At 51.2% G+C, this 15,151-nt stretch overlaps 1 protein-coding gene across 6 annotated transcripts in view; it reads left to right on the top strand.

Moving 5' to 3' along the window:
* The window catches only part of LOC110145937 (uncharacterized), a 40,529-nt gene that overhangs the window by 16,112 nt on the left and 9,266 nt on the right, over positions 1 to 15,151 (top strand). The gene's annotated exons all lie outside the window — the stretch shown is intronic.

Genomic DNA, 15,151 nt, shown 5'->3' with positions numbered 1-15,151 from the left:
TCCAGCTCAGACCTGTGTGTGCAGCAGCGGCTCCGGAAGCACCTTCATTCTCAGCCCATCTCCTTGCCCCCTGGGCACAGTTCCTCACTCGTACCTGGGCTGCTACCTTCCAGGACACCCCCCTTTCCTGAGGCCTCCTATGAACCTACCAAAGACAGAGAGATTGGGGCGGCACTCTCGGGTGGTGCTAGGCTTCCCGAAGGTTGTGCTCACCCCTCGAAAGAACTTCTGCTTGGTGATATTTCCGAGGAGTCCAGGGAGGCACCCGCTTGGACACTGATTCAGTTGGGAGGAAGGTAGCACAGCTTTTCGATGCCTATCTAGTCCAGCTCAGTCTGCCTGGGGAAGGGCAGGTGTGTGTCTCCGGCTGCTGTGGGAGTGAGAGAGTGGCTTTAGTAACTTTTGCACCAAGAATCCTTCGGATATTATGAGGTTTCTCCTCAATTCCCTCATCTTAAAGTTTTTACCCACTCATGCAGCATCCATAGGATTGGGATTTCTCTTTTGTCTTGGATATATGCATCTTCTTTTTACAAATTACGTTTTTTAAAAACAACTTTTATTTATTTGTTTGTTTAGAATTTCTGGCTGTACCCTGCTGCATGTGGGATCTTAGTTTCTGGGCAAGTGATTGAAACCCCACCCTCTGCATTGGAAGGCAGAGTCTTAACCCCTGGACCGCCAAGCAAGTCCAGTCTTAGTTATATTCTCAAAGGAAAACTCACGAGAATGACAGACTCTGAAAAACATCAATGGAAAGAGGAGGCTCAGGCTGTCAGGTCAGATCCAAGCGTCCAGGTTGGGGGCATAAGGAGAACAAATCTGCATTATTGGCCAGTGAAGAATTCCCTCTAAATAATCTTTAAAAATAAACATCACTTCCTCCTTTTATTTGCTTATTTATGGCTGTGCTGGGTCTTCGTTGCTGCAAGCGCTTTCTCTGGTTGCAGTGAGCGGTAACTGCTCTTCGTTGAGGTGCGTGGGCTTCCCACTGCGGTGGGCTCCGTAGTTACGGCTCCCCGGCTCTAGACGCCGGCTCAGTAGTTGTGGAGCCTGGGCTTAGTTGCTCTGCAGCATGTAGGATCATCTCAGACCAGGGGTCGCACCCGTGTCTCTTGCACTGGCAGGCGGATTCTTTACCACTGAGCCACCAGGGAAGCCCCCCACCCAAATAATCTTTGAAAGGAATGGAACCGAGGGCGTAAGTCAGAGTATATGTAGCGGCCCTGGTTAGGAAGTTGTCTGTCCCTCTGTTAACAGATGGTTGCATGATGGGGGCAGCAAGCCCTGAGTATCAGCAGTGCTCTGTAAAAAGAGCTGACAAAGTATTCAGCTACAGACTTGCTCTGCCTTGTTGTCCAGGCTGGCATGTGCCAGAAAGAGAGTAAAATATTGAAGGGGCAGCCCAAGTGTGAGTTCTGCAGAACAAACCATCTGGAAAGGGAGAGCACCTTTAGATCCAGCGGAGCAGCGAGGGCCCAGATGAATGACGTTACCCACGTGTGCCTCCCTCATGGGGAGCCCCGAGACTGCGGCTGTTTAGGGCTCAGAGTCACACGTGGGACACTCCAGCTGACAGTGTGGTTTCCTGCCCTACACGTACCCTGTCAGCAGGATACCGTTGACATGATTTGCTTGCCAAATTATGGCACATTATGCACAATATCTTTTAAGTCCAATTAAATTAATGTTTAGAAATACTGTCGGTAGAAGAGGCCAGAAAAAGCACTATAGTAAACAGTGATTACTGAGATCAGAGTGCCTGGAACTTGAGCACCTTGTGGATTTGTAAGAGTTATCCAGAACAAATCCGTGTCTCTTCTAGGAAGCACGTAAGTTCCTGAAGGAGATCAGCGCTGATTGAGCTATTTCAGGTAGCTCAGGGCAGACCAAGGAGGGGAGGAAAGAGATAGGACATCAGAAAACATTTCTGAATACCAGGAGTTGTTACCTCCCTCTGCAAAAACACTAGGGGCTGAATTGTTTGGGTCAATTACATAGGAAAAAAAACAGACTGAGGCAGAAACCCTGGGCGCAGACTTTGGAGGCCACGTTCAGGGAGGAGAAGCCCACAGCCGCCTCTTTGACTTCACAGGTGACGTAGCTGAACCCCAGACCTCACTGTAAGATGTGGAGTCACTCTAAATTTATAAGCTTATTAAACTCACGTGTTTGACTGTCTACACAGTCCTCCTTTAGAGAAAACACACAGAATGCTTCCAGCCACACCTTCTTAAACCACTTGGCTGACAATTTTTTACTTCTAATTACTCTAGTGAGCGTCTCTATTATTTACAAAGTTTGGGGAAGGCGGGGGTGGGAGTGTAGAGGGGTCAAATTCAGCCCATCTTTTGGAGTCAGTCTAAACTGTCAGAGACCAGAGTAGAGGACCCCTGTCTCCCTCTCTCGATTTCTCTCTCTCTCATACACACACATACACACGCATGCACACCCTCAACTATCTGATTTGCTGTGGCCCTGGGGCCAGGGTCAGGGTTTTTTAGTTTGTTTACACTTTTTCATTGGCTTCCTAGTTCACCCCAAAGCTCCCCCTCTCCATTCACTTTAAAATTTTTTTAAAAAAATAAAAATTAAAAAGATTTTTAAATTTATATGCTGTGCTGGGATCTAGTTCCCTGATCAGGGATCGAACCTGGGCCCCCTGCCTTGGGAGCATGGAGTCTTAGCTACTGGACCACCAGGGAAGTCCCCCCATTCACTTTTGTTTCAGTAAAATGAGAAGGCTTCTTCTTCCCTTTCCTTTTTTTCTTTCTTTCCTTGGTTGTTGGCCAGATCAATGAGACACTTGTCATAAAGTAGTTAGAAGTATTTCAGGAAGAGCACGGCCTGACTCGCTGTGGCACTTGGGTCAGTTCACCAATCTCCACAGTCCAGGGCTTCCTTCTGTGGCCTCGGGGCTGGGGCCCGAGAGCAAGGAACAGATGCTCTGGACACGGCCCCAGGTGGTACTGTGGGGTGGGTCGGCATTGCTCCTTCCTGACCTTGGCCTTGACACTGAGCCCCAGAAGTGGGATAAACGGTGATTTGACCCTTCGTCAGCCACCCCTGCATGACTTGCCAGGCCGCACAGTTCCCCCCTGTGTTCCAGGAACAGAGGCAGGATGAGAAGAGTGTTTCCTCTGATGCAGGTTGACAAGATGTTTTCAAGGATGAGTCAGCCGGGAACAGGTGAGCCCCACTCCCTTGTATGTAGAGGTGTCAGAGTTCTGATGGGAGGGCACAAGGACACCCCTCCTTCCTGGCGGCTCTCGCTCAACACAGCCATCTAGACAGCCAGGGGACAGGCCGGGGACCAGGGCCCATCGAGGTAAACTGCAGGCCTCGTAAGTGAGATGCTGTTGTCCCTCCCGGGCTGGCGACAATGTGGCCTGCCGCAGCGGGAGCGCGACTGAAGGGCGGCTGTGCTGGGCAGCAGCCCTCCCCACACCAGCTCCCCCTGGGTCATGTCTTCACTAAACCTGTGCTGTCTGTGACTGTCAGGCCTCTTCCAAACTACCTTCCCTCATGGGTCATGAGGAGCTGGGTTTCTTTTTTTTTTTTAATTAAATAATTAATTTTGATTGGAGGTTAATTACTTTACAATATTGTGGTGGTTTTTTGCCATACATTGACATGAATCAGCCACGGGTGTACATGTGTCCCCCCGTCCCGAATCCCCCTCCCACCTCCCTCAGGGTTGTCCCAGACCAGCCCTGAGCATCCTGTCTCATGCATCGAACTTGGACTGGCGATCTGTTTCACATATGGTAACATACACGTTTCAATGCTTTTCTCTCAATCATTCCATACTTGCCTTCTCCCACAGAGTCTAAAAGTCTGTTCTTCACATCTGTGTCTCTTTTGCTGTCTCACATATAGGGTCATTGTTACCATCTCCCTAAATTCCATATATATGTGTTAATATACTGTATTGGTGTTTTTCTTTCTGACTTACTTCACTCTGTATAATAGGCTCCAGTTTCATCCACCTCATTAGAACTGACTCAGATGCGTTCTTTTTAATAGCTGAGTAATATTCCACTGTGTATATGTACCACAACTTTCTTATCCATTCGTCTGCTGATGGGCATCTAGGTTGCTTCCATGTCCTGGCTATTGTAAACAGTGCTGCAGTGAACACTGGGGTACATGTGTTGCTTTCAATTCTGGTTTCCTCAGTGTGTGTGCGCCCAGCAGTAGGATTGCTGGGCCGTATGGCAGTTCTGTTTCTGATTTTTTAATGAATCTCCACACTGTTCTCCATAGTGGCTGTACTAGTTTACATTCCCACCAACAGAATGGTGAGAATTGGTTGGTCCCACCAACCTAAGAAGGTTCCCTAATCTCCACACCCTCTCCAGTATTTATTGTTTGTAGACTTTTTGACGGCAGCCATTTCTGACCAGCATGAGACGGTACCTCATTGTGGTTTTGATTTGCATTTCTCTGATAATGAGTTTTGTTGAACATTTTTTCATGTGTTTGTTAGCCATCTCTGTGTCTTCTTTGGAGAAATGTCTGTTTAGTTCTTTGGCCCATTTTTTGATTGGGTCATTTAAGGAGCTGGGTTTCTTATGAGCATTCAATCTGCATCCCTAGAGAAGGAACCAGTGAACCCAGGACAGCCTCAGGAGCTGTCCTCAGGAGCCTCAGGAGAGCCCCACGGACACAGGAATCTTCTGGAGACAGTGGAGTTCAGGGGGTTTGTAGAATTGAGCCCAGAGTCCAGTGGGAGCTCATTAAACCCTGTTGAGAGGAACCTGGCAATTGTTTGAGGAAAGGGAGACAGAGAAGAGGCTGAGGAGATTGTGGAGCTGGAGGATGACAGGAGAGGCTTAGTTATGCTAATTAATTAGACTCACTAGAAAGGAATGAAACATTCATTAGGTGGCCAAAAGGAGTTCTTAGCAGAAAAAAAATTGCAAACTTCTGCACTGGGGATTGAGAAAAGTGTGATGGGCCAATGCCTTAGAAAGGAGGGAGACAAGGAATCCCCAAGTGGTTAGAAATAAGTGCTTTCACTGCTGAAGTGAAGTGAAAGTCACTCAGTCGTGTCCGACTCTTTGTGACTCCATGGCCTATACAGTCCATGGAATTCTCTAGGCCAGAATACTGGAGTGGGTAGCCTTTCCCTTCTCCAGGGGATCTTCCCAACCCAGGAACTGAACCCAGGTCTCCCACACTGCAGGCAGATTCTTTATCAGGTGAGCCACACAAGGGAAGCCCTTCACTCCTGAGCCAGGGTTCAATCCCTGGTCGGGGAACTAAGATCCTACAAACTGCATGGCTAAGCAAAAAAAAAAAAAAGCGAGAGCCGGCAGGCTTCCCAGTCATGAGTGGATGTCTCCTGTGTTTCTGCCAATAAAATGTGCCATTTTGATGTCAGGTAACACTGTTTTTGTGTGCATGTGTGTGGTCGTCTGCTGAGCAATTCTGAGTTTTAAGAAAATGTTGGTGAAGTCCGCAACCCACAGTTCCTGTCGCCGAGGTTCCACCCAGTCCGTGCTTGGGGGCCCTTGCTCCCGGCCCCTCGCCCTGGAGCACGTCCTTCTGTCAGGACAGAAGGAGAACTGGGCTCTCCAGGAGAGCTGAACAAGTGAGAGCTGGGCTCTGGCCCTGGCGCGTGGGGCGGGGGGAGGCACAGGAGAGTCCTCTCCTCTGCGGTGTCGTTGCCACCAGTCGTTGAAGGCTTTGCACTGAACCACGATGACATAGGGTTGACACCACGCGCCAGGAGCGGGAGCTTGCTTGCCTCGAGTTACAGGAGCAGACAAGAGCTTCAGAGGCTGGCTGGATATCTGAATGTCGCTCTGCTCACTTGGATGAAGGGACTGGCTCTCTGGGAATTAGAGGCACAACTGGGGCTTTGACTAGATTTTTTTTTTTTTTACTAGATTTTTAAGATAAAATTGTCAAGGACATGATACGGAAACCCAGGTTGCCATTTTAATCCCAAACTGCTTCCTCTGGAGAACTGGCATAGCCGGTGACTGGGACCACAGGCTGAGCCTCTTTGCAGGTGGCAGGTAGCACTCAGGGCTCAGGTTACCAGGCAGGTGGTGGGTCACCTTTGTATGCAGAGAACAACCCATTTTCACTTGTTCAAAACACTGACCCACTTCTCCCTGTTTGTTCTTGCGGTTGCTCCTGTCTTGGGATCCCTGAGGCCAGAAATCCACTCCTTCTCTCAGGGATGGGGAGCTAAGCTGGGAGGGACTGGACACTTCGGAGCAGAGTGTTCTGTGGGCTGCTTGGAGAGAATGGCCCAGACGCAGGCCAGACCCGTGGTTACAGCACCCCTCTGCGTCCCCCAGGGGAGGAATACGGCCGAGTTGGCATCAGCCTTCCAGCCAGTTCTTGTTCACAGCTTGGAGCCAACTTGGTTCCCTCTTTCATGGGAGATAAGGCAAGAATAGATTTGTTTGTCCAGGTGCAACCTGTCCAACGGCTGTCGTGGGCACAGGAGTGTCTTCAGGGCGTAGTGTCAGATCCAGGCCCCCCTGACATCTCTATTTTCTATCTGGGTGTGCTGTAAACAGCGGGTTGATTCAAAACTGGGAGGTGTCGGGAAACCCCTTGGGCAGGAGATTTCGAAATGAGATTCGGATTAGAAAAAAACACAGTGGGGTGAGGTTCTCAGGAATGAAGGAGACCAGGAGAAACTCTCGTCCTGGTACTTGGCTGGATAGCGGGGACAAACAAAAAGCCGAGAAGCGCCTAGAACAGGAGGGAGGCTGCTGAGCTGAGCAGGAATGCCGGACAGTCCTTGCCGGTCTCTCCCCGCTGCTTCTGCCTCGGAGGCAAGAGGCTGTGACTCTGTTCACCAGGCGAAACCGCACAGCCGAGCAGTGCTTTCAGTCTAGGCATGTCGGCACCAGCAAGGCTTGGATACATCAGAGGCTCCCGCAGATCGGGGAGGGGCCTGGGGGCCAGGAAGAAGGGCTGGCAAGAGTATCATGAGAAAAATTCAGAGAAAGATATCAAATGGCTTGTTGGATAATTGAGGAAGGGACTAGTGAGGGGGCTAGGAGAAATGTGCATGAATCCTCAGGCTTGGTGGCCCCGGGGGGGAGGGGGCGGCTCCCCTACTCCTCGCTAATGACCAGTGGCCATCTATGCAAGCTCAGCACACGGTTGTCCTCTGTGCTTGTAGCTCAGGCATCGGGTGACTCCAATTATCTGTGACATGAAGAGCACAGGTGAAGTTGCTGGCTGAACCCAGAACCAGAGAGAGGTGGACAAAGGGAGAAGGGGGGATACTGAGCATCGAGGAGAGGAAGAGCAACCAAAATGACCCCAAAGAAGAAAAGGGGGTGAACAGAAGGAAAGGCATCCTAATAGAAGCAAAAAAGCAAGAAAAGAAGCGTGAAGACGAAGTACGTCATTTGGAGGACTTGGGGAGGAGCAGTCAAGGAGGCATCTCCAAAAACAAAAAAAAAATAAGGCATCTCCAGGGACTTCCCCGGTGGTCCCATGGCTAAGACTCCCCGCTCCCAAGGCAGGAGGCCTGGGTTCGATCCCTGGTCAGGGAGCTATGATTCCACACGCCATAGCCAAGACTCCCCACAGCCAAATAAATAAAAATGAATACTAAAAACAAGACTGAGTCTCCAAACATGGTCAGTATTAGAAAGCTTGTCAGCAATAAATCCCGTTCTTCTAGTGGGATGAAGAAAGTGGTGCTCTTTGAGGATGTTTGAGGCCACCCTGCATGAAAGCCGTGAGAGGCGCTGTAGGAGCCAGCTCCCTGGTTCTGAACAAGAGGGGCTTGTGATTCACGGGCGTGCCCGCCACCTCCACCCACAAGCCATGGCTTCCCCCATCTCGCGCAGGGTGGGGACCCATCTAACCGGAACCACCACCCAGCCTCTCCCAGTCTCCTTAGATGATGAGTGTGGCATCCTTGGTCCACCCACCTCAGCCCCCAAGCATTTTGCTAGAACATCAGTAAACAACTCTAGGATGCATTTTCATCCATCTTCTCCTCCTTTTCACCGCCAGCACCAGACTACCAGGGAGTTCTTATCACTTATTACATATTCTTTCCTCAAAGAGTAGACAGTGAATTGCTGCACACTTTACTTCAGGCTCATTTTATTTTCATTTTTACGTGCTATGACTGGACCGGGAAATCCGAGAATTTTCCTGAACCACATATGGACACTTGCCCCTCAGTTCCCACATGTCCAGCGCAGCCCTGACAGCAGCAGCTGGCCAGCTTTCTTGCTCAGGCTCAACTGAAGGTGAACGTTATTAACTACAACAGCTAACATTTGTTTAGGGCTTTTGTGGGGTTGGGGTGCTCACTGCGAGGCAGGTGGGTTTTTAGTTCCCCAACCAGGATCCAATCCATGCTCTCTGCAGTGGAAGTGCAGAGTCTTAACCACTGGACCACCAGGGAAGTCCCTGTTTAGGGCTATTTACCTTGCAAAGAAAATAATCATCTTATTTGATCCTTACAATATCCTACATTACTGTTACTTCCACTTTCTAGACATTGAGTTTCAGATAAAGTGGCTTCCTTTGTGTCAACTGGTGGACCTAGGATCCAGTCATGTTCTTTACCTCCGAATCCTCTCTGTCTTCTATCCGAGGGCCCCTGGGGGCTCCAGAGTACCTTCAGAGTTGGGATTCCTGGATCCCTTTCCTGACCCCCAGCTGATCTTGAGCCTCAGCCTTCCTCCCCCAGTCCCATCCTACCCCACCTTTATGATCACCAAGCAGGAGAAGACTGTCCACTTCTTGGGGATGGATGTACACAGAAAGCAACAATTCTTACATCTCCTCTGCCAAGGACCCTTTCAAAGTCACCAAGGTTTCTTTTCATTACAAAAGCGATATGGGATCATTGTAGAAAAGTACAAAATATAGACAGATAATCGAAAGAAAATAAAAATCCTAATTCCATCACTGAGGAATAACTCAGTGCTGTGAATGTCACGTTGTCTGGTCTTCTGTAGCTTTTATGATGTGTACATCAGCCTACCTGTGTTTACAAAAATGGAAAGTATGCCTACCCATAACACTGATTTTTAAACTTAATATATTTTAAACATTTTCCCTTTAGTAAATACTTTCGTAACATCGTATTTAATGGATACACAACATTTCATTATAATTTTTGATGGTAACCTAGGGGTAAACATTTGGATTTTTCCTACTTTTTCATTGAAATAATCAGTTTTGTGATAGACGTCTATATCTGGTTTTAATTTTAATTTTTCTTTACTTGATTATGAATGAAGTTTTTTTTACATGATTTTTATCACTTGAAGCTCTTTCATAAACAGCTCATGCATATTATTTCCCAGTTTTCAATATTCTGTATTTTCTTTTTCTTGTTGATATGCAGGGATTCTTTATTTTAGGGCTAAAATTTTATCTGTCATATTCATTTTGACACCACGTCTTTTTTCTTTTCTTCTTTATTTTTTTTAAGTGTTGTATTTATCTTTGGCTGCGCTGAGTCTTCGTTGCTTTGCTCAGGCTTTCTCTAATTTCTGTGAGCAGGGGCTACTCTGGTTGCTTCTCATTGCCGTGGCTCCTCTTGTTTCAGAGCACAGGCTCTAAGCACACGGGCTTCAGTAGTTGCAGCCTGAAGGCTCCGTGGTTGTGGTACATGGGCCTACTTACTCTGTGGCATGTGGAATCTTCCTGGGCCAGGGATCGAACCCGTGTCCCCTGTGTTGGCACGTGGATTCTTATACACTGTAGCACCAGGGAAATTCCTTTCTCTTTTTTTTGCCACACTATGCCTGCAGGATCTTAGTTCCCTGACCAGGGGTTTGAACCTGCACCCCCCTGCAGGGGAAGGGCAGAGTCTTAACCATTGGACCACCAGGGAAGTCCTTTCGACACCACGTCTTCATGCACCATTTTGAGTGTGGGAATGTTTCCCCCACATCTCCCAACCAGGCCATGGATGCTCTTTCTCGTCTACTGTGTCTTTAACAAATTCCCCACCAACAGAGCAAACTTTGTAGAGGGCTCCTCCTCAAGTGCCTGCCCTCAGAAGCACCCTGGCCTCCTTAGGGAAGGCCATTCCTCTCTGCCTGGGCACCAAGCCCCCATCCTTCCGCCCCCAACTTCTAGGACATCACTGACTCCTCCTCTTTCACAGGCTGCTTCCTGGGGGTGATGGTGGGCCCCTCAGAGGTTCTATCAGAAAACCCGCTGTGAACTTCTCAGAAGCCTGGAGGATGGCAGAGAAGAAGACTGTGTCGGGATATTAGTATCAGGGTCCGGTAGGGCAGGAAGTACTGATCGGGTCTGTCAGGGCAGGAACAGAGAACCCGACTCTCCGAGGGCCCCTTTTGCTTCTGAGCCAGCCCCAATTCAGGCCCTGGGGCTGCCAGTCTGCCCTCCTCTTCTTGAGTCTCCGGCTGGCCCGCTCCTTTGCCCTGTGATTACCGCTGCAGGTTTTGCCTCTGGCAGAAGGGATGGGAGTCCTACCAGTTCTCCTGGTCAGCTTCACCAACTCACCTGCGCGTGGGGAGGGGGAGGCGCCCGGGCCTGTTGCCTGGAGTCCCCCCAGAGGCGGGGGAGGCCCAGAGGAGTGGGCTGGATTGGACAGGCTGAGGGGGTGAGGAAAGGATGAGTTTCTTACAGGCCAAGATCACTACCTGGTAATCTGGGTCTGCAGGGAGAAGGTCAGGGCAGGCGTGGGGGCAGGTGCTGGAGTTCCCTTCAGAGTTCCTGCCGGTTTGGAACATCCTGGCTCCCGAGCATCTCCCTGCCTGTCCTTTGGAATATCTGAAGATGGCTGTGGCTGGAGCTAGACCCCGACACCCTTGGCCTCCTTGGGCTCTCACTGAGGACTTTTGGGCTTAGGAGTTTCTGGGACCCTCTTTTCTTATATTTTCACGCATTTCCTAGGAATACAGTGTGACGCCCATCAGTGAGAGGCTGCGAGACTCCAGCCAGGTGCCTGCACAGTGGTGGCTCTGCCAGGTAGCCACTGTGAACTTGGCCTCCTGTTGACGTTTCTAGGCGTCACTTTCCCAGTGGCAACTCACTCCAGTGTTCTTGCCCAAAAAACCCCACGGACAGAAGAGCCTGGCAGGCTACAGTCCGTGTGGTTGCAGAGAGTCAGACATGACTGAGCACGCAGGTGCAGTTTCTCGTCTGGAGAGTTCAGACCTTGGGGCTAGGGCACCAATCACCAGACAGGCAGTCGTGGGGGCTCATCCGTGTCAGGGTTTCTCCCACCTTTCTCTCTCCCCAGCTCTGCTGACATGGGGTCGCCCCTTTCTTCTCCCTGGCTCTCACGCTCTAGTGAGGCTCCACCAGGGCAAGGTGAGCCCCGGGGCGCAGGGACCTCACCGCCCCCTGAACCCCCAGGGCTTCAGCACAGGGCTCAGCACAGAGTAGGTGCTCATGGAGAGGAAAGGTTCTCCCGCCACCTGATCGTGAAGGGCTGGAGAGACAGGAGTCCCAGCCTGAGAGTCAGGCCTCAGACTGGAGCCCATGTGACCCTGAGCAAGGCATTTCATCTCCCTGAGCTTCCATTTCTTTGTCTAAAAATAGGAACAATAATAGCCACCTCCCAGAGTTGTTGTGGTGGTTAGCAATGATGTCAGAGGGGAAGCGCAGCAGCGCGGTGTGTAGTAGGAGCTCAATAAATGCCAGTGGTGATTAGCTGCTATTAAAGGGCCGGTGACGCGGCCCCAGGAGTGCCAGGCTCAGCAGTGAGCAACGCCGGCATCTCTCAGTGCCCCGAGCCTCTCCCGGTTTGGTCTCCCACCTCGAATGCCACGGTCCGTCTGTCCACCGACGGGCAGTGTGGACCCGCAGCCTGGACACAGAGCTCACTCACTAGCTCTCTGCCCTGGGCCGCCCTGCCCTGGCTTCCTCTCTGTGGAGGTGGGAGTGCGGTGGGGGGCAGGCGATCCACTCTCAAAAGTTTCACCAGTGAATTCTGCGGACAGGTGGGTGCTCCTGCTTGAGGGTTTGGCAGGTTACACCGTGCAGCTGGCTCCCCACCCTTCACATCTCTGAGCATGTTTCTAGATGCCTGATGTGTGTCCTACTGTGAAAACTTGATGGGGTAGAAGTCGTCTCCCTCATTTTCTGTGCAGAGAACATGTGGGGAAGAGAGGACATGGATCACTTGATACCCAGCTCTTACGTTTTCAGGAAATAGAAACTGGAAGATGTCATTGTCAATGTCCCCCTCGGGCCAGGGCCAGGATCTCCACACCTGACTCATGTTCCCTCCAGCGCTGGCGTGGGCCCTGAGCCCCCACAAGTCAGTGAGTCAGCCGCCTGGGGGCAGGGGGCTGCCAGACGACAAGGGCCGTCCCTGAGGGAGATGACTGGTGGGTTGACGGATGGAGTATCAGACAGACTCTAGCGGGCTTCCCTGGAAGTCCAGTGGTTAACACTCCATGCTCCCAGTGCAGGGGGTCAGGGAAAAGATCCTGCATGCCATGCAACACGGTCAAAAAGAAAAAATTTAAAGCAGACTCTAGGAACTGGGGAAGGGAGCTGGGATGAGGATACAGAGGGCAGGCTGGTCTCGGACATGAAGAGGGTGGGACATGCTGGGTCAGGTGACTGTCTCTGCCTGAGGGAGTGGGCTCCTCCTGGGTGGCCCCAAGGACCAGCCAGGGTATCCCTTCTCTTGGCAAGACCACCCAAGCCCAGGCTCCCAACTGGTCTTCCCCATCCAGGGTTTCCTTTTCCATTCCCTTCTCTTCACTCTCATTTTTTGGGCTTGGAAGTCATGACCACCACTCAACCTCTTAGAATTCTTGGAGTGGAAGTGTTGAAGATTATTTTGTCCAGCCTTCAGCTCCCCCACTTGAGTCCCTGAAGAAATTCCTGACAAATGGCTTCCCAGGCCCAGCCAGCAGACCCCAGGCACACTGCCTGGGGGTGCCTCCTTCCTGAGCTGCTGCCCCAGGGCTCCCCACAGTGGGGGCCTGCACCCCTCTGATGCTCCCCTCTCTGCCCAGGATCTGCCCGCTGGATCCACCGGAATGAGCCTTTCCCCCTGCTTCAAGTCGGCAGCCCTGTGGTTGGTCTTCCCCACTCGAAGGACAAACTTCTCAGCCTTCTGCACCTCCTCCTTTCTGCTGCAGTTTGTCAGTGAGTTTCTTCAGGAGTTTTATTGAGATGGGGGCCTAGAGACATGAAGTCGTTAGGACAGAAAGGACCTTTCAACTTGGGGACCCGTCTCATTTTATAGATGAAAAACCAAGGGGTTCGGTTGCTTGCCCAAGGCCCCACAGACAGCCAGAGACAGGGCTGGGCCTCAAGTCCTGTGTGCATAGTCGCTCAGTCATGTCCAACTCTCCAGAACCCCATGGACTCTAGCCCACCAGGCTCCTCTGTCTGGGATTCTCCAGGCAAGAACACTGGAGTGGGTTGCCATGCCCTCCTCCAGGGGATCTTCCCGACCCAGGGACTGAGCCCAGTTTTCCCCCATTGCAGGCAGATTCCTTACCATCTGAGCCAGCAGGGAAGCCCTATCTCTGCTCTTTCCACGCCCTCACGGACTCCGGGTCACACTGGCACTCCTTTGGGCAGCTCTGTCCCCAGTGATGTGTTGAACTTCAAGTTGACTAAAAGCCCCAAATTGTTTTATAACTTAATTTTCTTCTGATTATAAAAGATAATATATGTTCATTGTAAAAACATTAGAAAATGCGTACAAATATATACAGTCTAAATCTTCACCGCACTTCCTGGTGTTGTAAATTTCCCTCTGCCCTGCGTTTGGTTGCTTTGCTTTTAGCTGTATAAATAGGACTCTCCCTCCATCCTCCTTTAGGCCGGACGTCTTGCTAGGTCCCAGCCAGCTCTTCTGTCTCTGGGGAGAGTCTGTCTCTCTTGTTTGGTTACCAGTTCTTATTGGCACCTGGGCAGGGCTCAAAAAACACCAGTGGTGTGGCTGAATGAATGACAGCGTCGGGACTGGCAATGGGACCGGTGAGGACCTCCGCCCAGCCCAGGGCACACACCTCCTCTGTTCTGGGTCTGATCCTACCCTCGCCCTCCCAGAAAAGCCTTCCCTCCTCTTTTGTTCTCTTCAGACCCTCCCATTTTTTCCGGCCCAGCTGAACCCCACCTCTTTCAAGAAATCTTGACTCTTTCAAATCCAAACCCTCCTTTCGGGTCCCACTGCATTGGTTGTAGGCCTGCACCACTTACCCATAGTTATACATTGACTTGCATTAATCGCTCCCCTCTGCCTGGCTGCAGCCTCTTTCCTGGTCCGCGGAGGCCCACACGCGGCAGCCATCCTGCAGAAGCTGGAGATCATTATGGGCCCTCAAAATGTGACCGTCTGGCCTGATCTTGTCGGGCGGTGTCCCACCCCTGAGCCCTGCTAAGGAGGGGGAGAGAGCAGAGCTTCAGAGGGAGCCCTCCCCCCACCCCCATCCCTGGCTTCTGAGAAACCTTGCTCCTGCTAAAGTTTACATAGCAGTTAATCATCTGGGCTTTGACAATGGGTTCTGCTCATCCTGGGACATGGAAAACTGGGATTTGGTTTGCCTTTCACATTGGGAGGCTTCTAGAGATAAAGAGAAATCCTCTGTGCCTGGCTATTTAAAGAGACACAGGGAGGGCTAGGGGCCCTTCCACCCTCTGCCTTCACACGGGAGAGCTGTGGAGGTCAGATTAATGTTTCCCTTTCTCCTCACAGCACCAGATCTGCCAATCCTTCTCCCAGAATGTATGCCAAGGGCCCAGGCCTGGCAGCCGCCTCCTCCATGCCTGGCGAGGCTGTGATGGAAGAACACTGAATGGGCACTCAGGCACCCGGGTCCCAGAGTGATCAGGTCTCCTCAGTGATCCTAGGTAGGTGATGGGCACGGCCAGGTGATCTCTAAGTTTCCCTCTACTTTGAGTTGCCTAGAGGTGCCATGCCATCTGCCAACCTCCCCATCAGCACTGTGCACCCATCCCAGAGTGTGGCTGGAAGGTCAAGGATGCTAATACACAGTGTACCTGGCCTGAAACAGAGGCTATGTGGGTGTGACCATCCCCACAGCTAAGTGTCTGACCCAGAACTGACAAGAATTTCGTGCCCTACTATTTAGGGGATGCGGCTCTTCCTCCTGTGGTCCTGGCAGGGCATGGGACCTGTGGCCACCACGGAGAACAGAACGGGGTCCTGGGGTCAGCAGGCACTGACAGCTTAGAC

The sequence above is a fragment of the Odocoileus virginianus genome, chromosome 28 (assembly GCF_023699985.2).
Source record: "Odocoileus virginianus isolate 20LAN1187 ecotype Illinois chromosome 28, Ovbor_1.2, whole genome shotgun sequence".
In the NCBI taxonomy this organism is placed as follows: domain Eukaryota; kingdom Metazoa; phylum Chordata; class Mammalia; order Artiodactyla; family Cervidae; genus Odocoileus; species Odocoileus virginianus.
The sequence above is the reverse complement of the archived record's forward strand: the minus strand, read 5'-3'. Positions and strand labels throughout refer to the sequence as shown.